This window comes from Thermobia domestica, chromosome 15 (genome assembly GCF_964235325.1).
Source record: "Thermobia domestica chromosome 15, izTheDome1.hap1.1, whole genome shotgun sequence".
Lineage (NCBI taxonomy): Eukaryota > Metazoa > Arthropoda > Insecta > Zygentoma > Lepismatidae > Thermobia > Thermobia domestica.
The window spans coordinates 158,881,548-158,907,071 of NC_137468.1; the positions used below are offsets into that span (position 1 = coordinate 158,881,548).

The 25,524-nt window shown below is 37.0% G+C and overlaps 1 protein-coding gene across 6 annotated transcripts in view; it reads right to left on the bottom strand.

The window, feature by feature from the left end:
* LOC145671318 (dual oxidase maturation factor 1-like) overlaps positions 1–25,524 on the bottom strand; it is a 712,486-nt gene that overhangs the window by 546,329 nt on the left and 140,633 nt on the right. For 2 of the 6 annotated variants that reach the window (XM_081740313.1, XM_081740312.1), the window contains exon 1: positions 6,110–6,222. The exons of 3 other annotated variants lie outside the window; for them this stretch is intronic. The gene's annotated coding sequence lies outside the window, so the exon portion shown is untranslated. Of the gene's footprint in view, positions 1–6,109; positions 6,233–25,524 lie in introns of those variants that run through there. One more of the 6 variants, XM_081740314.1, reaches the window with a different exon arrangement.

Here is a 25,524-nt window from a genome sequence, read left to right on the forward strand (position 1 = left end):
CGGTTTTCAAAGACATTTACTTTAAACGTACTTAATTCCATTATATAATTTTTGGGATATTCGAATTTTGAAGCCCCATAGCTCCTATCCTTCTGGTCCATAGCACCTTAAATTTTGCGCACGTTCATTTCTCATGATGCTCTATCAGATGTGCCATGTGGCAATCAACTTGTGGGACCCTCACCTGTAAGAACGCGGTTCCTTTGTAAGCGCAGAGCCTGGGTCGATTGCCCGATTGGCCACTCACGAACTCCGCTTCTGAGTTACATCGATTGTTACGTTAATAAACAAGGGATTTAGAAACAAATATCGCAAGAATGATATTAATGAACGAGACTAGCGCGGAAGCATACTCTTTCTAGTACAAAAAAGAAAAAAATCAAAATCAGTGCACCTATGTCGAAATTATGCGTAAACCTACAATGAAGTCGGTTAATTACGGTATTAACACTGCACCCGTTGAGGATTTCAGGGTGTAGCTCCAAGAGATTATCATCAAATTATAATTAAATTGATATGGTACCATTTGAAAAGTATGCTCTTTCAAATAATAATAATAATAATAAAAATCGGCGCACCCGTCGGAGTTATGTGTGAACATACGCTCAACATAGACGAAAGAGATTGCACCCTTTTCTTTATTTTTTTTTTCGAAAGAGATTGTACCCTTTTCTTTATTTTTTTCTAAGTGCCCAGCGTGTGGAGAGAGGCGTCAGTGATAAGGATTGCTATTAGATACTCCAAGATTTGATTGAAATACCCGCCATTCTCATGACCACAATCTTTTGAAGATGGTGCCCACACAACAACAGAAGGCGTTTTGTGCTGTGATATACGCGAAGACAACGTCCGTTATCACAGTTCAATGTAACTTTCGGCGACAGTTTAGGGTCGATCCACTTAATAAGAACTCCATTAAGCGTTGGCATACACAACTCATGGAGACAGGTTGCCTACGAAATGGCAAAAGCACCGGCCCCCTTCGCACTCACAAGAGACAGAGGATAGAGACTTCGGCAATCCTTCCAAACGCAGCCCCACGAAATCAGTTCGGAAAGCGGGTCGTGAGTTAGCCTTGCCCCGCATGACAGTCTGGGATGTTCTTCGTAAGCCTTTGAAATTCAAGGCTCATAAGCTGCAATTTATGCAGACACTCGCTGAAGATGACAGAAAACTTTGCACTGTCTTCAGTGTTGACATGTTGGAATTCCCGGAAAATGATTATTTTAGGGACAGGAAAAAAGTGGGTGGCGGAACTCAAGCGCGGCAACATCTCTGTGCAAGATCCCCCTCTCAGTGGAAAGCCAGTCATGGCCAGTACCGAGGAAAATATCACTTCAAGATATCATCATTGCAGACCGGCATGTGACAGAACACTACATTGCTGAGAGAGTGGGTATATCTCAAGAACGCATTGGACACACAGTAAGAAATGTACTGGACATGCAAAAGGTTTCATGTCGATGAGTTCCAAGAGTTGACAAAAGAAAACAAACGACAGAGACATGTCATTTCCACTGAAATCTTGACCCTTTTTGAAAAAGCTCCTGTGACATTTCTCAAACGTTTTGTGACAATGGACGAAGCATGGATTCACCACTTTCAGTCAGAGTCCAAGGTTCAATCAAAACATGGAAACACCCTCCTATCCCACTCCAAGTTAAAATCAGTCCCATCAGCTAGAAAGGTGACCGTCTCTGTTTTTTTTTTGGGGGGGGAATTCACGGGGCATTATTCTATCTGAGTACCTCAAGAAAGGTGAAACAGTGAAGGAAGGATATTATGCTGCTCAACTGAAGCGCTTAAGGGATGCAATCAAATTGAAACACCCAGGAATGTTGACAAAGCGTGTCCTCTTTCATCAGGAAACTGCACCCGCGCACACAACCACCATCACGATGTCTGCTATCGAGTCCTGTGGCTTCGAGCTGGTTCGATATCCTCCTCATTCTCCCAATTTGGCTCCCTCAAACTTTCATCTTTTCCCTAACCTTAAAAAAAAAAAAAAACATCTAGCAAGTACCCACTTTCCATCAAATGATGACGTCATGGCTGCAATAGAGAGCTTTTTTGGCATGCAGGAAGAAAACTACAAGGAAGTTATAATGGCCTTGCACTACCGGTGGAAAGAGTGTGTCCCTAAAAGGGAATGTCGAAAAATAACCATGAACATTTCGGCTATTGACAAGCCGAGAACTTTTCAATCATTCCACGTATTACAGGTATTTACATTTGAGTGTAATATTTTGACGCGCTCTTCATGTGGTATCATCAGGTTCAATTTAAAACAATGTATTTGTTTTGCTTTTCCAACCCATTTGAAAGAGGAAAAGGGAAGATCGAAGCAGGAAAATTTTTCTATGTACCCTAATATTTCCCACTATGGAATAATTTGAAAATCTAGAAAGATGTAATTTATACAAGAATGACATGTTTTAATCAAGAACATATCTAGGATAGAATGGGGTAAGGAGTATAAAAATTCAGAACAAATGATTAAGTTTAAAGAAGGTATTTTTTAAGGAGATGTGATATTTTTTTAAAAGTTTTACTGTACTTTGTTACGTATAAGAGACTAAAACAGAATCCTTGTAGGTACACTACACAACAAAGAGGTACTGACACGTAATTATTATTCTGATAAAATGTCCGTTTATTATCAATACAGTCATTTCACAATATATACCGGTACCAATAAACGTACTATCCCCTCCAACGCACCACAAACCAATCCATACATTTAATCTAACTCATATACATTTAATACACTAACGAATGGTCGGCAAGTCTTTACTTTAGGCAAGGCAGTGACAATAACCGATTCATCTGAACGGGCTCCCGCAGTTACAGTTCTCAAGAACGAAAGACAGAAAATAACGTGCCCTGCGGGGCTCTAACCCGTCTTCACTCGCTGGCGCTCGCTTGGCAATACTATGTGTATCAAGAACGGCATCGACATTAGCGACGAATATCTATATGAACAAGGAACAACAAAGAATCAGTGATAACCCGTGAATAATAACAGAGACAGCATATCACTGCCTTGCCCAAAATAAAAGAGTTACCGAATGGCCATCTATAAATATGTCAGAAGTCCAAAATGTTTGCAAAAAACTATCTGCTAAAACTAACTTGATAATAACTGGTACCAATATTTAGGTATTTCTCGCCAATAGGAGTAGGAACTTATCGATAGGTGGACACTATTGCATAATACATTTTTGCTTTTTGGAACACTCTTTAACACAGAATACTCCATAAGCAAGCCACGATGAAGTGAAGTGCTATGTGAAGGCAGTGCACAGTGATCATGCGTAACCTCGCAAAGCTCTCTCACACGTAAGACTTGTGTTTTTATACCATATCAAGTGTTTCTCCACTATCCTAGTTCATACGCATACTCACTGTCTCTGACGCGCATCCTGCTACGGTCGTATTCCTGCGCTACTGTGCGGCCCCTCCTGCTGCGCTCCTGACCTGCCTAGGTTAGATAGCATTAGTGCTTTATAGTGGCAACCCAGCACAAGCCGATTCCTCGTTTTCGCAGGGTCGTTTTTTAGCCTTTGTTCACACGCTGTATTTATACCCATAACGAGTAAGCTGTCCTAAAGTGAATCTGCACCCAGTAATACAACTCCTTCCTTAAGAAACATTTCATAAGATAGTAAGAGCGAAATTCCTGATGAAAAAAGTTAATATATCATGAATGTAGGCATAAGTGTATTTATCTGAACTGAAATTGCACTTTTTCTTTTAGTTCTGTTCATACAGTTATATAAAATAGATAAACCCTTTTCTTTTTCTGCAATTCTTACAAAATAGACCAACAAAATTTCAGTCTTAGAGACTATATTGGTACTCATTCCGCCATCTTGCTTTCTTCTAATTTATCACTATGTTAAAACGTTGAGAACGTTTTGTCATGCAAGCAGACCGATGTGGCTTCTTGCTAACTGCAAAATTGTTTAACTTTGTAATTAACACAATTCACTTCTATTTTCCTTTTGAGTTGTAATACGAAGTGATTCCTTATGTTTACAACAATCTACTTCTATGAAAGTAATATACTTGAACATTTGTTCTTCTTAGCAATAATAAAATATTTAGTTTATCAAGTCAAATCACTCAATGGGATACACAAGCTGACATATTAAATTTATCATTAATATATATTTTTTTTCTTTCTTCACCTCAATTGAGGTTTTATATCTTCAGGTGCAAACTTAGTCCCAGTTACACATATCATTGCGTTTTGTCCTAAATAATGTTTTATAATACAGTATAGTAACTTTAACGTACAAAGAATATGAATACGATAATGGAAGATGGCGGATGAATCATATATCGGATTAGGTTTCCTAATACGTCGTAGATACCAAAAGAAAAACATGTAATATTTTTTTTATGCTAAATATGTCCCTCTCGATCACTCTTATACCCCGCAATCGAAGTAGTGATCTATAACGTGACAGGAACGAAATTGAAAATAGCATACTTGCAGTTGGGCCTGAGAAGACAGAAGACTTATTAGAAATAATTCACAACCTAAATAATTCACAACCTCAAAACAAAGATTTTTTTTTTCTTTTCTTAAATTAATGATAACAGTAAGTTCTGTGGGAAACCGGAATCAATTAAGACAATGGATCACACATACACGAGTACTATACAACACAATATTTCGTCATTTTCTCGACAGAGCAATTTTCTTTATCGAAGGACATTTTTTCCCCCTTACAGGCAATATTACAAACACTTTTTTTTTTTTTTTTTTGTCTTTTAAGATTCAGTCAAGGTTCTCCATAATCATTCATAAAGTACTCTACTTTCCCTGGCTTTTCAACTTTTCACTTTCACCTACATTTTTTTTTTTTTCATATCAACACGTGTTAAGTTGGTTTCGGACAAAACCAGTAAACAAAATTAACATTACCGCTCTAGTGCCTCATGTTCGTATTCAGAGGAAAATTTCCCTAATCTATTTAAATTTAGTAACACAATTTAGTAAATAGAGAAAAAGAGGGTTCTGAGTTGAAAATGCTGAGATCTAGGAAAATAGTCGGGTTGAGTCACAGACCGAATTTCATGCTTGATTTTTTTTCTCCTGCTGAGAACAATCGATATATCTATTTCCCCTTTTAAGCTTATTTAGGAGCTCTGATTTTCCCTTTAACTTTTCTCTTTTCTGTTTATACACACTCGGATTCGGACTCTGGAACGGTATCCACTGATAGGACAACTCCCGTGCAGTTATTAAACTCGAGTCATATTCACTTATAGGACAATTTCCGTGCAGTTATTAAACTCGAGTCATATTCACTTATAGGACGACTTCCGTGCAGTTATTTATTAACTCGAGTCATATTGACTTATAGGACGACTTCCGTGCAGTTATTAAACACGAGTCATATTGACTTATAGGACGGCTCCCATACAGTTATTAAACATAAGTTATATTTACTTATAGGAGGGTTCGTATACAGTTATTAAACTCAAGTCATATTCACTTATAGGACGACTTCCGTGCAGTTATTAAACACGAGTTATATTTACTTATAGGACGGCTCCCGTACAGTTATTAAACTCGAGTCATATTCACTTAAAGGACGGCTGCCGTGCAGTTATTAAACACTAATCATATTCACTTATAGGATGACTCCCGTGCAATTATTCAACTCGAGTCCGATTAAGCTCTAGAACTAGGCTTGTGAGTTTATATAAATCTTTATTGCAGATCACCGCTGTAGGACAATTTTCTCGGTTTTACGACGAGAAGTAAGAGTTAAGAATAACGGTAATTTCCATTCCACTTCCACTATGATGTACAAGGAAATTACAATGAATATTTTTTTAAAAGTAACTATTAAATGAAACGGAAACTCACACACACGTGTGTATATATATATTTACAAAATACATGACTGATGCAAAACAAGTATTGTTTTCTAACACGTGATAAACATAGAGAAAGCACTTTCTCTTCGTATCTTTAGTAAGAAGACACGTTATGAAAGATCCGTAGAACATACACATATAAACCGTTATTACCAACGACGAACAAGTTGAAATGACTCGTCAATGAATAATATAAATTAATATAACAACTTACAGGTTTCTTTTTTTGTGTATGTATGAAGAACAAGACAAGATGATCACCAGGTTTTCACATGTATGAAACAAATTCCTAGGTATCCACTACAGTTTCACTTGTTAGCACTCGATACGTTACTTGCTCGAATAGAAAAAAAAATTTAATAAAGGGATGTTGACAACAGCTGAAGATGCTTGAAGGTCGTTGGGCTTTGAAGGCCATTTGTAGGGATTCGTCAAACAAGAGCCAGCCAGGGTCCAGTTATATACGAGTGAAAGTGACCAGTGATAACAAAACATTGTTAAAACACACATCGTTCCATTGCGACGTCGTACGTACCCTTGAAATAATGTGACTGGAACATACAGTAGTAAGCCAAAAAAAAAAAAAAAAAACGTACGACATTTGCATACGTTCGGAACGTGTGTTGTAAGGAAGATGAGTCCATACTACATAATCCTATAGTGACCATCATCCCCTCTCCATAATGCATATGTATATATATATATATGTAGATCCCCACCCACCCAAAACCATGTGTGTACCATCTTGCCTTGAGTAGAAAGGGGTCAAGGGTGGTGGAATTCTCCTTAGCTACCGATACAGTCATCAAACAAATGAAGGATACCAATTTGTCATTTTACACGTTAATTTTTTTCTTTGTTATGTAACATCATTTCAAGGAAGTTTATTGCACAAGATGATTACAATATAGATTACCAAAGAGGAAATGGAAGAAGTTATACATCGACATATTGATTGATATTCGTAACTAATCTACATTTGAAAGAAAAAAAACATCAATTAATATATCGAAATAACTTTTTTCTTTTTGTTTCTCGATATCTTTTGATGTTTCGGAATTCTGTAGTAACTGCGCTCTTTCTTTCGATCATCATTACTGTGTATAATGGCCTTATTCAGATGAAGACACATCGAGGAAAGAAGGCGAAGCGTTGTTTGATGAAACCCCAGATCTCTTTTGCCGGGTCATAGTGGTTCAGTGGAGCTGATGCTAATACCTGAGTGGTCTTGAGTGTTCGGCTTCGAATCGCAAACCGCAGTCCACCGTGAGTTCGAGTTTACTTTTAATTGTTTTCGACACTATTGCCAGAGCTGAAGATTTTGGCCGTGGTGAGTTTAGGACAAACTCCCAACTACGTGAGGAACAGTAGAACTGGAGTGTGTACTGAACAGGGCAGACGGTGAGAGTACAAAATGAGGGACTTTTCTCATTTCCAATGAAACATGTTTGCGTAAGTCAGTTTTGTGGGCTCTGAAATACATTTTACAACGTTTACAGTATGTTTACTCACTATTATCCCTCACTTCTTTAATTCTTTTGCTAAATTCTTTACCTGAGAGCCATGAATTTTGGAAGTTTTTATAGTAACTCCACTTATTCATTATGTTAATGTGGATAATAGAACACAATGAAATTTCCGATGTTCATGTTTACACAGCTCCGTACAACTATTAGGTCTAAACATTAACTGAGACAGAAACACGACCAGTTATATTGCAAAAAGCACAAACTCGACAAAACTTTAGTGTTGACAAATCTGGAGATAAAAAAAAGTATTAAGAATTGAACTAGAATCGAACTATGTTAATTTTAGTATATAAAACCATTGTTCATTTTGAATAGAAAACTCAACAAACAAATTTTTATTATATTATATAAAACTATTTAATTTGTGATCTTATGAAAATAAGAGTTATAGTCTGCAGATAATTAAAAGTAGCCCAAAAGTAGTGTGTCGTCTAGTTTGAAATTTTGATAGCGAGAGCACTTTAAAAAATCCGTCGAGTCTGCTAGTAATATAGAGTACAAGAAAGAGAAACTAAGAGTAAGCAATTTTTTTTTGTTGTTGTTTGTTTGTTTTTTGTTTAAGGAGTAGATCGCTCGTCTTTGATGCGACCTGTTGTTAATTTGATCCCAAGTTATATGAATTTGTGATGGACAACATCGAGTCTGTCAATTTTCTCTGAGCTCTACCGTTTTCTTCCCACCCGTTCATCCCACCAATTCTATTCTAGTCTAAAGAGTATAACTAACTGAAATATTTTATTTCATTTTCTTGCTACCGCTAATTCATACAAGCAAGAAAACCAGCCCAAAATCTGCTAGAATGTAATTAGGTGATCTGGATACTCCATCCATTGAATGTCTTCTCAACTACATACTGGAAGGTGGACATTATTATTATTTTTTTTTTCTAGTTTTGGAGAAGAAGCTATTGAATACAGTTCTGACCTGAGCTGTAAAAAATGAAATAGAAATCTCTCGGAACCAGTCATGCACCCAGAAATTTTTGTTTGGAGGGGTCCAAGCTTTGTAGAAGGGAGTTTAACACTACAAGCCACTACATCTATGTAAGTATTCAAGAGGTATTATTCTGCTCCCGAAAAGAATGATAGAACTACATTGTTTATATATATATATATATATATATATATATATATATATATATATATATATATATATATATATATATATATATATATATATATAAGAGAAAGAGTACAAATGAAGTGTAAGATCAAATATTCATCCTACATTAATCATTTCCCTGTTAAACAAGTTTTTTTTTTTTAAAAAAAGAAAGTGTACAAATGTATGTTGAGTTACGAAGTATTTTTGGCGGGGTCCGGACCCGGTGGACTCCTATAAGTACGCCCCTGCTTGGGACATATCTGTCATTTTTAATACCCTGAGTTTTATTTTGTGAGACTGTACTCAGCGTTAATCACACGCACCTATTTTATTAATTGAGTGGAAATTGTTTTTCTATTGCAAAGAAGAAAATCGTCCTTTATCAATTTGAACAAATCTTTATTACATTTCATTTATTTAACGCTTAACTTCAAATTAACTTTTAACATGTGTTTAACTAATTTATCTTCCAAATAATAATTAGTGATTTCTTTTCGGAAATTTTGATAAAGTTCAAATCCTAAGTTTTGATAAACAATAAACCCAGGAACCAGAAAAGGTTTGTAAAAAAGAATACTTCATACTAGTTGAAATGGCCATTTTTTGCACGGGTGAGGATAAATTTTATGGAAGAATATCTGAAAGTTAAGAAATGGATGAAATATATAAATAACGACAAGCAACACCTTTATTCTTTCATGTTATGTAAACCCACATAACAAATATTTATTATTAACGTGAATATGTTAGAAACTAGCAGAAACGTGGATAAATTTTGATCCTCCGCGAAAAGAAAAGCGAAAAAAGTCTTTGTAGGCGATTAGATCTGGTGAATACCTGTCTATGTACAAAATTTGGTGGCTCTAGGTGACTCCTTTCTTTGTGAAAAAAAATTGTAGCTCTAGGTGACTCCTTTCTACGTGAAAAATTTTGTAGCTCTAGGCGACCCCTTTCCACGTGAAAAATGTTGTAGCTCGTCTAACTGACTCTTTTCTATGTGAAAAATTTTGTAGTTCTAGGCGACCCCTTTCCACGCGAAAAAATTTGTAGCTCCTCTAGGTGACTCCTTTCTATGTAAAAAAAAAAAAGAAAAAAGAAAAAGAAACAGAGATGCACATTATTTTGTTTACGCGTATTAGTAGATGCGCACTAAGGAAATCAAGGTCTACGACAATGGTTGGCCAAGGTTGGTCAAGATCAATAGTTTCACAGATCTCGTACTACATGTATATAACTTTTTAAATAGAAAAAAACAAACGAATTCCAAGGATAAGACATAAGTCTTGCAATATTCTGATACACAACATATAGGCCTATACCTGTATTTATTACAGTGCAATGAAAGCAAGTTGATATTCAAAGTATTGTCCGTTGTGTTGGACTGTCTGCAGCCACTTTCCTGTCAGTTTCTCGATTCCACGTCGATGCCACGTTTTGTCCAAAGAGGAAAATAGGCCAGTCTCTGCTGTTTTCACTTCGTTCTGATTGGTGAAGCATCATGATTTCAGGAAGTGCGCTATGAACCGAGGAGCAAGGTCAGCACTATATGCTGGATGTGGTATCAGTTCGATACAACTGAGGCCCCGCGTAGCGTAGTCACCAACGCTCTTGCCTTTGTTGAGAGATGTCCTGGGTTCGATTCCCGTCGGGACACTCGTAAAAAAGTATGTAAACGCTTTTCAGGCCAGCCATCCTGATTAAGATTTTCCTCATTCACACCAGGCAAATGCCGGGGTGGTACCTAATGTACAGGTCCTAGGCTGCTTCCTTTCTTCCGAAATCCTTTATTCCTTTCCATTTCTCGGATAGTGTAATCGCCGAGAGACATCATCCCTCATATATAACGGAATAGCATGGCCATAGATGCTGAAAGCCCAGAATCCCAACTCTATATAATCAAGTATATGAATTTTTTGTTGCTTTTTTCGAGTAGAGCGTGTTTTTTGCACAACAAGGCACACTTTTGATTCACCTATGCAGGATATTTTTGGCGTACTGCAGTATATATCCACTCCAACTGTTCGGGATAAAAGTGAGCATTTATGGTACAACCATTAGGAATAAACTCGACGAGATTACCCACTCGTAGTTCCACCACACACAGAGTATGGCCTTACGATGGAAATGGTCCTGTTTGACTACTGGTTCTGGAAGTTGACTCTTTCTCAATCACTGTTTTTGTACATTCGAATTTTGAAGAAACCCACTCTTCATTGGACGTGACAATCCGTTTCAAGAAAACGCACATCACGCTAATTTTACAGCAGTTGTCAGCACATATTCGCCTCATCTGGGCCTGAGCTGGACGTGGTACAATGTGGCAGCCCCTGATGGTTTACCCAAGCTCGTGAAGGCGACGCACTACAGTGGACGCACTGAGGCATGCCGAGTTGGTTTGAAAATCGTCGCGTGCTGGTGGATGGATTTTCGTCAATGGTGTGTAGTATGACCTCAGAATCTGCTATCCTGATGTGGCGGGACCTTGGTTGATCTTCAACATTTTTACATCCTGCACGAAATTTCTGGAAGCAATGGGTTACTATGCTCTTGGCTCACTGGACCTTTCCCTTTCGCATGACAAATGTTTTGGTTTGCTCCCTCACTATTATACCCGAGTTCGAATTTAGACAGTAATAGTTCATGAATCAGATGTTGTTAAACACTAAATTGTCACTGTCACTAAAAACTAACTGAAGATACTGATGGAGTGGCGGCCTCTATGTTAAATAATTTGCTTTCCGTACTATTTCTTGGGCCAGTTTGACCTACTTACGATCGATCACGGCGTACACATGCACATGCTGTTCTCCCAACATAGTACTGCTAAGTTAATTGGAATGACCTTTTTTTTTTATGACGATAGAAATCGATTTTTTGGCTGTTACATGCTTAAATTTTAAAAAATGTCGGAACGAGAGAACATAACCCCATACTAAGAAACAGACTCTTAAAATACGTGACTTTTATGAACCCTAAGAATAAAAAAATGAGACGAAATCTATATAAATAAAAATAAAAGTGACTATGTTTGTGATTTCATATCTCTTGAACCACCCGACCGATCTCGATCAAATTTTTAACATAGATGAGGTTCAGGCCTGGAATTTATTTTTTAAAATCATTTCACTTTCAGGGTGCAACTTAGGGGAGCGAGAGGGGAATATTAAAAATGATCGACAATCACCTATATGAGTGTCGAATCCATAGTTTTCGGGGTCGCTGAGGCGAACAGTGACACTTTCGACGTTGTTTAAATCCAAATACAGCCCACAACTTGGGGGAGGGGAGGGAAAAATATATAAAAATGATCGAAAATGACCAATATATTAGTGCCGAATCCATAGTTTTCGGGGTCGCTGAGACGAACAGTGACAATTCCGATGCGGCTTAAATCCAAATTCATCCCTTTGTGTCCAAAATGAAACGTATTCTCTCCGTGCGAAGAACGAGTATTCTTCTAGTACAGTACTATGTAGGCAAAAAGTCACCTGCAAAGTTTTATCCGTATTTTAGTAAGTATTTTTGCTAATTAAAATATCTGAATTCATTGAATTGTAATATAGTTTGCAGAAATTTCTGACAATAATTGCAGCTAAAACTTAGAATAATGTAACGAAGAACCAGAGAATAATGGCTTATATATTGGTGTAGAAGTGGAAGGTTTTCCAGAGAGATGAGGCTGTGAAAATGTGAGATGGCCTTTGATGTTGCCGAAAGTCGTAGGTGACTCGTAAATTTTCTTTTCCATGAATAGAAGGCAAGGTTATAACCGATTTTATTCATGTGTATAAAAAAAGAGTCTTTATTCTTCTCTAATGCAATAAAACCATGAAGGCAAGGGAATTTCTAACACGTCTAGGACTTGGTCCTACAACATCATGGATTTACTTCGTTAACTGTACTTTTAAACGTTAATTTCTTTTTTTATTTGAAAATTATAATCTTCTTTACAAATTTTCTATATCACCTAAAAGTTGCTTTAACTGAAGATACAAGAATTGCTATTAGTATTGTTATTATAATTTTTCCCTCTCTTCGGCTAAACAAGGGATACAGTAACTGATTCACAATGTTTCTTCGTTTATTCTGGTGTTTTCAGGTAGTTTCTTACTATACTGCATGTGTCCTCTACTATTTTAATTATCAATTGTTTTAAAAAAAAAACTTTCTCCACGTATTCTAGACTACTTTGGTACCCAATACACAACGTTGTTCACTTTATATCCGACCATTTTTTTTACGGGTACTCACCTTAAAGAGATACTGCTCCACCACCACGATCATGTTCTATTGGACTCTCAATATTGTGGACTATCAAACGGCATCGCAATTTCCATTGCAGCAAGCTCCGGCGCAGGATAGGCATGGGGGATTTTGTTCCACTCCTCCCGGCAAGCTTTCCAGAGACCATTTAGGGTGCGCGGGCAGCGATATTGAAGACGTCGTTTCAAATGGCTAAAAAATCTATTGGACTGGCATCTGGGCTTTTCACAGAAATGGCTTCATACGGATTTACATGGATTCATGATTTCTCTCCTATTTCCTAATAAAAACGTAGTGATGTTCTGGCATATAACTCGAAACCTTGTCCATATGGATCATCACCTGGTTTGCGTCCATTTCATACAATTGTGGGATGTCTCTCCGATAGATAGGTGTTAGGATGGATAATTGGAAGTATCTTGCATCACCTTCATGTTTTTGTCCACCTTGCGGTCAGCAACTTACCCTCATATTCGAATCTCGTAACAACTATAAATCCGCGAGGGAAGCTTTCCCTGCACTGACGAACAAAGTTGCTGCGCCCTTGCCGTCAATATCACAGTATGTGATCGCCCGAATGTGATCACCAGCAGTGGGATGGACATATGATTCATCCATTGTGACAACTTTCTTCCATTTGGAAACCGCCCGGTACTTTTCATATCGTTTCTTGCAGTTCGTCTTACGTTTAGCAATGTGACGCGGTAGTAGGTGGTGTACACGAGCCTTCCGAACACACTTTAACCTGAAACGCTTGCGAATTGTTTCGTTGATAGTTGACGGTGCGAAGTGGAATCTGTAGCCCATATCACGTTGAGTCAGGGAATTTGCTTGACACACCAATCGACAGGTCTCCTTTAGCACTACAAGTGTCACTTTATTTGCAGTCCTTGTTCTGGTGGTTTTCTTTGGTGAATGTTTCACAAGGGGAGCCTGTTGTGTGTAACGGGCCACAATAGGTTTTGCAGTATTAGTCGCCCTGAGTGTTAACTCATTCTCCAGACACTGTTTCACAATGCGTACGTACGAAAACTTAGTATGCAAAATCCCCATTACGTAACTCTCCCAATACCAGTTGATTTGGTAACACTCACTACCACTCACGCAGCTACAAGGTCAGACACAACATTGCTCCCGCCAGCAAACCTATAATTCCAGCATTATACACCAGGTGGTAGCACTGAATCGAAAATGGTCGGATATACAGCGAACAACCTTCTATATTACTATTTAGTATTTTGCATTGCTCTCTTACGTTTTGTTTTAGTTGTAAGTATATTTCATTATTTTCTTTGTGTTGTTTCTTCAGCTTTGTTGTGTTTGGTATGTCATACTCGTATCAGATGTACTGTACATCTTCTTTCTGTTTATTTATTACATGATTTGAGACTGAAATGAAAGTCCTAGTTGAATGTTCCACTCTTCCACAACTATGTTCCAGGACTAAGCGAGACGATGATAATGAGAATGAATGAAATGGTAGAAATAAATAAAGTGAGAGAAAACAGGAAAAACCTGGAGAAAACTCACAGACACACAGTGTTTGTCCAACAAGAAAATTTACTTGGAGTACAGTGGGGTAACTGAGGGGCCCGCAGGGCCTGATGGGCGGGGAGGCCCGAAAGGTCCGAAGGTCCGAAGGCGGGGAGGCCCGAAAGGCCCGAGGCCCGAAAGGCCCACCGCGAAGCAAATGCCAAGAACTATAGGCTACAAAAAAAGTGAGCTGCATACGGAATATCCATTTCCCCTGAACAACATTATTTACTTTAGAAAAGAAAAAACATACTCTGGGTGAAAATGCATCCATTCTAGCAACATCAGTTTAAAAAATCATCTTAGCACTCGAAGGTTAAGGGAAAATAACTTTTGCCTTTTTCGGTGAGTATTAATTTTAATTGTAATTTTATTATATTCCATGGATTTATTAACTATTGTGTTCTACAGGGACATAATATAGTGGGAAGTTAATGGGCATGGGAAGGGGGGCCCAAAAATAATCCTGCGGGGGAGCTCGACATTTTTGCGTTACGGTACTGCTTGAAGAGATCTGGTATCGAGTCAGGGACCCTATTCACCAGAGGTAAGCTGTTTACCAGTGAGCTACCGTGTATTGTAAATTCCCTTTTGAAAATAAACTCTTTTTAATTGTTTTTATAGTAAACGCTAGTAGTGTTATAGATAATCAAATAGACATTCCGCTTTCGCATTCAACTGCAAGCTCTCAAGTCCATATTTCTATCAAAGTAACTGCGATTAGGTTCACTGGATAAATGGGGCTTGATTCAAACAATGTGAACCACAGAAGGCGTGACTCTTAAGAAACAGCCAGAGTGTTTCTGTTTGTGGAGATCAGATGAACGGTAGACGCTTGTTCTCTTTTCACTGTCCTACAATGGAAGAAAGAAAGAAAGAAAGAAAGAAAAAATTCCCACTATGCTGCAAAATGGTGACTGTGATTGCACTTTCTTCATAATGCTATTTATGAGATACCAATCAGTCAAGTACTAATTTTTTGAATAGACAGTGAACATTCTCCGTTCGAGAATGTGTTAAAGCTGTGTATAGGTCTACCTAACACAATGGTTAGAAATATAGGCCTAACTTTAACGTAAGCTGTGCTAACCCCCTATTTTTTTTTTTGAGGAGGTATGAGAGGGAGAAATGCGAAACAAAATTACATTTAATATGCATATTTTTTACATTTACACTTTAGCAAAAATGTGAAAGTTCCTTTCTGTTCATTCACTAGAAAATAGGAAACATGGAATTGTAAATTATTATTATTATTATTATTATTATTATTATTATTATTATTATTATTATTATTATTATTATTATAAGCAGGTAAAGTTTATATTGCACGTTTACAGATACAAAACAAATTTGAAGTATAAAATGGTCATTTTGTACATATTTCTCCTCGAATATCACTTACTTGAAGCTTCTTTCAGATCTTAAAAGATTCATATACAGGGTGATTGTAAATTCAATAAATATTTTTAATTTAGATTATCCTAGAAACTAGCATCAGCTCTAGCTGGCGTGTAATACTGTAATTACTAGTGTGAGATTAGCCATTCATTATTTCAGAAGTTGCTCCAATGAAAAGCCACAAAATGGCTGGTGTATATAGCGTAGAAGGCAGAGCTAAGATTGCCGCCATGTTTGAAGTTTGGAGGTCGGTAGTGCAAGTGCAGAGATGGTCGAGGAAACAGCGAGGTAGGAATTAGAGATGGCCAGAACCGGTTCATGGTGGAACCGGTTTTCGGGTCTGAACGGATCCGGTTCTAGAAGATCCGGTTCCGGAACCGGTTTTACGGATCCAGGTCTAGAACCGGTTTTTCGGATCCAGGTCTAGAACTGGTTCTTCGGATCCAGGTCTGAAACCGGTTCTGAAAACCAGATCTGCAAGAACCGGTTCCTCGTGAAACCGGTTCTGCTGGAAACTAAACTTTGTGACCATGCCTACGCTAAACCCGAGCTGATGGGAGGCTGTGAACAGTGTGCTATTATTATACCACATTGACTTGATCCCTAGTCTTCCGTTGCAAGCGCTGCTATCGTCTGAAGGAATTCCACTCACTTTCTCTCGCTTAGCAACAGCTGAACCCTTATTGGCTCAACGCGAGGGTGTGTGAGGGTGTGAGCTTTAGTTCGCGTTTTTGCCACGGCTCAAGACATTTTGGCAGCACAATAGATGAAATGGTGGAAGCGACAGGCAGGCGCCCAGGTGGCGGCCACTTGTCTCATTTGGCTAAATAAACTGGGTAACTGGCAAACTCATTGGCTAAACAGGCAAACTGGCCAACTCATTTGGCTAAACCCCCACTGGTGGACCAAAATTTTTTTTCTGGGGGCACAAGCGGGTCTGGGCGGGAGGGCACAAGCGCATGGCCCTTTTTGCAGTGTTTTGAAGGTGAACTTTGTGCTTCCTTTTCGGGTCTTTGGGAGCTTTCGGATCCAGGTCTGGAACCGGTTCCTAAGATCCGGTTCTGGAACCGGGTTTTCAGATCCAGATCTGGAACCGGTTCCTAAGATCCGGTTCTGGAACTGGGTTTTCGGATCCAGGTCCGGAACCGGTTCTAGAATCGGTTCTGAAAAACGGATCTCCGAGAACCGGTTCCGCCGGAACCGGAACTATGTGGCCATCCTTAGTAGGAATGCAACACCCTAAGACAATAATAAAGAAAAAACTGTAATAAGAAATTATTGACAACTGGTATTGTGTTAGATGCAAGTCGATCTGGACCGCCCTCAACATCCAAATCAGAAGACAATGCGCATGTTGTTCAGGACCGAACATATCCCTTCAAAGTCCACAAGAACAAGTTCTTAGAGAAACGGGATTGTCACGTCACACGGAAATGACCATTTTAAAAAGTGAGTTGCACTTTCGACCTTTGAAGTCACATTACCATGAACTTTTTGATGAGGACTGTGACAGGCGAATGTAATTCTGTGAGATTATGCTTGGTTGGGGAGATGATTATCGAGATTTGTACGACAATATCCTGTGATCTGATAAAGCAGTGTTACGAGTAGGAGGTTTTGTGAATCGTCAGAATTGTCATTATTGGCAGCTAAGGAACAAGTGTACACGTTAAAACCAAGGATATTAATAGTCTTGAACAAAATATCCGTGAAGTGTTTGCAAATGTTCCAGTTGAAATGCTGAGATGAGCCATGGATTTTGTTCCTAAAAGATTCCAGAAGTATGTGGAAAATGCGAGTGCATACGTTAAAATGTAAGTTAATGGCCAAATGGGATGGAGTGGAATGTAACTTAATAATGTATTCAATTGAAATAAAACTCTGATAAGTTGTTTACTTTTTGAAATATACATTGTTAAAAATAGGTACTGACTTTACAGCCACCCTGCATATATTGCAAATAACCTTATAGTTTAAAAAAAATGTTATACTTTCCTTGTATTCAAGCATACTGTACAATTTTTTTCTTTTTTTCTTTTACAACTTTGATAATTGGATTTGATTTTCTTGCGCTTATTGGAGCGTACGCACCTTTGTAGTGGGAGACCTGGGTTCGATTCCAAGTGGAAGCTCATATAGTTCGGGTCCCACGTTAAACTGTAGGTCCACGTCCCATATAGCTCTGCTGCTGAACGGGACGCTAAACTCGCAAATGAATCAATCAAACCCTTGCCCTGAATGCCACATGTACACTCATGTCAAAATGATTGTGGCAAATCTATAACTGTCTTCTTGTAAGAAAATAATTTGATGATTATTTTGCAGGGTACTTTTAATACTGATACTATGTGCACAATCGAGAAATGTATATTTGTGGTAAATTTCATAGGAAAAGAATTATAAATACGAAAAGTACAATGAATAAAACAAAATGTCGCTTTATTCATTGTTATTATTTACTGCTCTTTTGACATGAAATTTGCTGCATACACGTCTTTGCGGATTATACACATATTAAAATTATAAGGAATATAGGGCGAATTCGTTACCAAATTACACTCCTACAACAACATATTTATAGAGATAGGACAATAATTTCGGACATGAGTGTACCTATGTAATATGTTTATTTTGCTTTTCTTATTTCAAGATTCTTTAGTGAAGGGAAATAAAGTAGGTAAACAGAACAATTAAAAACAAAACGGTAGTTAAACACCGAGTTCGACTATCGATGAAGATAGAGAATTTTTTGATGTTGCATTCGAAGATAGCGAAGTCTGATTTAGAAAGTGAGAACTATTTCTGGTACAAGTTGATCTGCTTACTACATGTAATGCAACTAAAAACCCTCTGCCTGAATCATACTCCTCTAAGGACGTTGGATCAAGAAATAAACCAACGAAATATTATAAATGTGTTGTGTATTACATTCTTGAACCATTCACTGCAGTAACACCAAACGATTAGTGTCTAAAATATGTATAAAATAATGCATGGAAATATTAAAATATTTACATTATGGCCATTCCACGAGGCAGCTGGTATCAGGATGAGCCTTGCAACTAGAACTACGAGACCTTGACGTTGTGTTTTGAATAACTTCCTTATCAGAGGTATCAAATAAAAAAAGAAGTAATTCGTATTTGCGTAAGAATGAATGAATACATAGGTTTATGAACTCATATTATCTACTGAATAATTACATTGGTGTATAATTACTGTATACGACGAGCTATATAACTCAATCAGAACACAATTTTAATTCATCAGCTTAATTATAAACTTAAATTTCCTGACGTTACAAGTTTCAAAAAGTGGCCCCGCGTAGCGTAGTGGCTACATTCTCGCCTCTGTGCGAGCGACTGCAGGTTCGATTCCCGGGGTCGAAAAATTGTAAAAACATCCTGCATAAGGTTTTCTTCATTCACATCACGTAAATGCCTAGAAGGTACTTCAGATAATTGTCCCAGCCAGCTTCCTTTCTTCCTCTGCAATTCCCCGGCACAAAGTGCGTCGAAGAAGGCGGATTTGGGACAAAAATCAATCCTGTACACTAGTTTTCCGTGGAGGCTATTTTATAACTTTAAATAGAAAGGAATGACCACCACTGCCATAACTGAGAGAAACAACGCAGTTAATATACAGTTGTGGGTATAATAACTCAAGTACATTATCCACTCAGAAAGGAAAATGCCGAATCTAAAAAAGGCAATCTGAAAAAAGAGAAGTTCTCCCTTTGATACTGACCTTTATCGAGAAGGCTGTATGGTGTTGCTAAGGAAGGACACAAAACATTAACACACAAGAAAAGAAAGAAATACTGTATTGTGGTGTTTGTCTCTGTTAGACAGCTATACATACAATCTATACAAAATTAAATTAAAGTATGACTTCCACTCAATATGTCCCTGTTAGACAGCTATACCTAAACAAATTAATAAAGGATTATCTGTGCTAAGTGAAACCTACAGAAATTACGTATTCATTTCCTTAGCATGACAAATAAGCATGAACAAACTCAATGACAATAAGTGTCTGTTGCTGCAACAGAAGTCTCAAAGCTTGAACACAAAGTTTGTGTATTTAGGAGATACTCTTTGATATCAACATCACAAGAATTGTGTGCATGTTTTTTCAAGCTATTCTTCTTTTGGAAGATATAACAGGATCAGACATAAGAAATAAATGTTTCACCAAGTCATGCCATATATTGGATCTAGATTACTTTCGCATATGATGCAACCTGCTATAGCAGAATAGTCTATGCATTGCTTCTAAAGCTTGTTCACAAAATTGATCGTTCGGTATTTTAAAAGACTTGACGAGCTCCTCCGTGACTAAGCGGTTAGCGTACGCGCCTTTGGCGCGGGAGACCCGGGTTCGATTCCCGGCGGGAGCTTATGTGGTTCGGATTCCACGTTAATCAGTAGGTCCACGTCTCATATAGCCTCGCTGCTGAAAAGGGACGTTAAACTCAAACTCAACAATTAAAAGACTTGATGGTATCAATACCGTGAATGAGTAATTCATATACACTGCTTGGCATATAATACCAGATATAAAGCTCCAAATTCAAATCCTTTGTCTCAACAAGGAGGGTATTAAAGGTTTCTAATTTAATTTCTTTGTTACTTGCAACCAGCCTTGAACTTTTTTTTTCTAAAATGCGTTACGAGGACCCGTCAACAAAAACTAAAAGCTATTTTTTTTGGGGGGGGAGATGGTTCAATGGTAGATGCACCCGGCTCTCCCGGACCGGATGCTCTGCTGTCCAGGGTTCGATCGCCGGCCAAGTGAGTTTGTGGAGGACAACATCATGTCCGTGGGTTGTCTCTGGATACTCCTGTTCCCTCCATCATTCTCATTCCACCAATTCTTCCATCATCATTCAGTTGCTTTAATCGTCCGTCTCTCTTAGCCTAAAGGGCATAATCGTGAGACGTTAAGGTTAAATTGAAAGATTTTAATTTAATTTATTATTATTATTTTTTTTTTATCTCACACAGCGAGGAAACATTGCTGAAACAATGTTGGATGATGAAAACGGGTAAGCCCTGATTGTTGGACAAAAATAGAACTTTGCTCGTGCACATGTTTTTGCACAGAGTATCAGTAAACCACAGTAGTAGTGTTCGTAGTTTGAGAAATTTCCCCAATTTAGGGAAATTTCGTACGAAAATTTAGTAAAAAGGGAATTTTTCGATACAACATAAACAATATCATGCAAATATATTTAATTAAATAGTTCAAGAGTTGTATTAATATGCCTATAGATGAATTGTTTGATCTTTGCTTATATCTACTGAAATTTACGGAAATATTCTAGCGCTTGGCACTGATAAATTGGATCTCTTGATTGACAACGTTGTCTAAGGTGAAATCAAGGAACTGTAATATATATATATATATATATATATATATATATATATATATATATATATATATATATATATATATATATATATATATATATATATATATATATATATATATATATCGAAAATAGTCACCTGTTCTATTTTCCCCTCTCCTATTTCTATATTTGACACCCAGGACAGCCAATACAATCTCGTTGTATCTGTTAGTTTTTGTTTACATAATAGTCTACCTAGGTATTATGTTAGTGAAAGACAAAGCAAACACGCCTGCAGAGGAAAGATGGTAACCCTTTTTTATAGAATTCAATATCGAAATTCATTCTCAATATATCAGTATGCAATTCCGTACAACTAGCTCTTTTATCTTTGTTACTTGATTTTCCTTCTACATCTGTAAATTTAAAAAAAAAAAATATTGTTTCCACCTTCATTGATAAGGAACTTATTTGTGACCAAGACAAGACTAGTTTTCATATCAAAACAGTGATAACTACCTAAATGGAAGAGGTGTTTGCTACCGTTCTAGATTGAGTTCTTGTATTTGACAACAATCAAGCAATTCATGCTGGGATTTGTTTCACCATTTGCTTTAGCACTGTCCATATCACCTTTAAGTAATGCGACCTAAACATGATTTATGAATATAGTATTCAAATAGAAAGTCAGCTTAGTAAATGTAAATATCATCAGCATGAAATGTGTTTCCAACAAGAAATATTTATATTAAATAATATAATTATGACAGATTTTGTTGCCTTTCGAAACTTGCCTTCAATATATATATATATATATATACAGTGGCGGATCCAAGGGGATCCCCCCCCCTTGACGCTCAGGTATACACTGGATAAAATGGGCTTCAATCCTGCTTTACACTGGATAAAACGGCAAAATATGGTTTAGCCCCTCCCTTGAACATATCCTGGATCCGCCACTGTATATATATATATTAGGTTGATTGATTGATTGATTGATTGATTAATGTCACACTTAGCTACAGTTGAATATGTCATTCATTACAGTATATAATTATCATCACAATAATTATCTTAAAAACTTTCATTTTTATCATCTGAAAAATTCTTCTTTTGGGAAGACATTTTCCACAATAAATCTGGCAACCATACCAAAATTTAATGGATTGTCATGTATCTTACCAAAAGTGTTTTCAGTGTAAAATAATCCTTGAATTTATGCACCTGTCATTGTAGAAAAAAAAATGTGTGTATTTTATTTGTCAGTTGATGGATGATGCATCATGCTGGTTTCTCTTCAGTTTGATTTCTTCAAATTTACTCACGGAACACTTACTTTCTAATGAATTGGTCAGTCAAATTCATTTGTAAGAAATACCAAGAATGTTCTTTTCAATAGTCACTACAATATTTTCGTATAGGTACTCTTTTTAAGTTCCAATCTTAAAAATTATACGTGAGCAAATAAAAAGCCTTGACAGCTTACTTGATAATATTATTGTGACATTAACTTTGTAGCCAGGTAATAAAAAGAAACTGTGATGGTTCCACAATGTTCAAAAGCATTATATTTCGTTCAGGAGGTATGCCGCAGTAAGTTCCTAAAAGTATCTAAATTTTCGTACAAATAACTATTTTCAAACCCCGATGTAATCATAAGGGAACTTACAATAGTTTTACTCGAGCGGTGTATATACAGGGTGTTAATGAACTATACTGACAAACTTTAAGAGATGATTCATCACATCAAAATAAGAGGAAAAGTTCATATGGATCTATGGCGAAAAGTGCATAGTTTCAGAGTTATTGCTGTCCAAAATCGCGAAAAAGCCAAATTTCAAGAGGCCCTATTTCGAATTTGACAGGCTGTGAATGGTAGTCCTTATCAGCGTAAAAGAAGTCACGCATACGCAATCCAAAAATGTATATTTCATTCATATTCAATGGGTGTACGGATTATTTCCTGTAGGGTGAAATTCCCAGACATGCCATCAACCGAATTTTGATATATGCTCTGACTTTATGATTGGTCCAAAGTAGGCAAACGATAAGCCTTGATAGCAGTGAGCACAGAATCTTTTGGCGCGGTGTCGGAAGTGTTAAGGATCGTCAACAGCACGGTTGCTCGTACTCGGGAAAAGCATGCCGAAATGTTTTCTTTCACGCTTATAAGTGAAGAAAACGTGAAATATACCGTGACGAAATACATATCATCACACGTTATTCCAAACACAAAGAAACATGTAGCTGCCGGTTCCTAGCATTTTCGCCTTCTCTCCGAAGCATTGGATGTCCACTGTTGTCAAGGTTTGCCTCTTGCCTACTTTGGACCCTTCTTGAAATCAGGGTATATCTGAAAACTCCATTGAAAATATATGTGAGAATTACACCCTGCACCTATTGACAATTGATGAAATATGCACTTTTGGATTGCGTACAGTGTTGCCAATTTGGGGGAAAAGTCGCTAAATCTAGGGGATTCGCCTTCCAGGATAGCGACAAAAAATAATTTTTCCGATTGGCGACTTTTTTGGTGATTTTGGAATGACGATTTGGCGACTTACTTACAAATCTAGCGACTTTTGTGCTGCGAACAACTTGTCCTAAAATAAGTACTATTAGCTCGAATCAGTTAAGATATATGTTTATTATCCTTTTGCTTATTTGACCCAGTGTAGATGTTGACGAGCTGGGAAAGTACATAACATCTCTATATTCCCGCTTTGATTGCTGTTATCTCTTATCTTTTACCGGGAACCAAGTCCAGCTTTTAATGTCCTTTAGTTTACAGAGCTTCCGTTCAGAGGCGCAAATAATACATTACCGATAGCAAACAGATTATCTGTAGAAGCATGAGTAGAAGGGAAGTAAGATTCTTTCTAGACATTTAATTTTGTTCATTTTTCTAAACTCATCTTTGATTTCGTTGAAGCAAAATTGATCATAAAGTTAAAAATATATAAAAAGGAAATTATTCTTAGTTGTATATGAGTCTTCCATATACGTTCTTGTAGCGTAGATAGTTCTATGGCGAAATTCCACGAAAAATTTTTTTAGCGACTTTTCACCCAAAATTGGAGTCATTTCATCTCCTATTTAGCGACTTTTTGTATCAACTTGTTGGCAACACTGATTGCGTATGTGCTGATTCATTACGCTGATACACAGTTTCATCCACAGTTTCATGAATTCGAAATAGGACCTATTAAAATTTAGCTTTTTCGCGATTTTGGACAGCCCTAACTCTGAAAGTATACACTTTTCGCCATAGGTCCATATTAACTTTTTCTCTTATTTTGATGTAAGGAATCACCTCTTATAGTTTGGCGATATAGTTCATTAACACCCTATAGAAAATATATACAGTGTGTAACTTAATTAATGTAACAAACGTAGGGAGATGATTCCTGACACCGAAATAAGCTTTTAAAAAAATCCTATAAACGTATAGCATATTGGGCATATTGGCAGAGTTAGCGAACGTTGTGAGCACCGAAGCACCACCAGAATCGGTGTCTCTGGGGGTAAATCTCAAACAGTTTTTTACATTTCATTTCTATATACAGTGTGTTCCAAAACAACACCAACAATGTTTGAGAGGTGATTCCTGACACCAAGGTAAGACAAAAACTATAAACCAATCTGGGTGTAGAAATGCTTTCTTTCGGCGCTATGACCGGCTTAAAATTTGTCGGAAAATGCAAAACCAGACATAATAAAAGTAATAGATATTCTCTTTCACCCGATTTCAATCCGATATTTTGTTCTCAAATTATGTATATAGATTTATTTCTGTATATGCTAAATTATCCTCAAGCAAGTGCCAAAATTTTTAAAATTCTGACTATAATTGGAAAATAATATGTATGTTGACATCATACAACTAGAAATATTTTGTTATATCATTCGTTCTCCTCATAAAGAAAAGGGACGGATCAATATGGAGAAAATTTAGGAAGTTTCACTTTTCCGAATTCTTCAAAGTACACAATAATTATGTTGTTGGAATATTAAAAGCTTACATATCTCTCTGTAAAATTTCTCTCTTGATTCGCTCTAACTTAAATATCAAATTCAAGATCCTTTTTTCTTTAAATAAAACTTTTTTTAAAATTAGTTTTTTGAAAGTGTGAATTTTTACCTTCTCTCTCTGTAGGGCAATATACGAAAAAATTAAGTCCTGAATGACTGACTGATCAATGCTCTGGTCAAAATGCTTAAGCTAGAAACTTAAAAAAAAAAAAAAATGGACAGGTTGTAAGATTGGTAACGTAAGGCAGTCTACCACTAAAGAATAATTTTCGGAAATTCGACGGGAAGAGGAGAAATGGGGTTGGCAATTATTATACTAAAATGTCCATATCTCCGAATTCTTGAAGGATAGAGACATAAAATTTGGTATATGAGCTTCTAATTTAAAATAGTAAGACGTACGTTTCAGCACTTTTT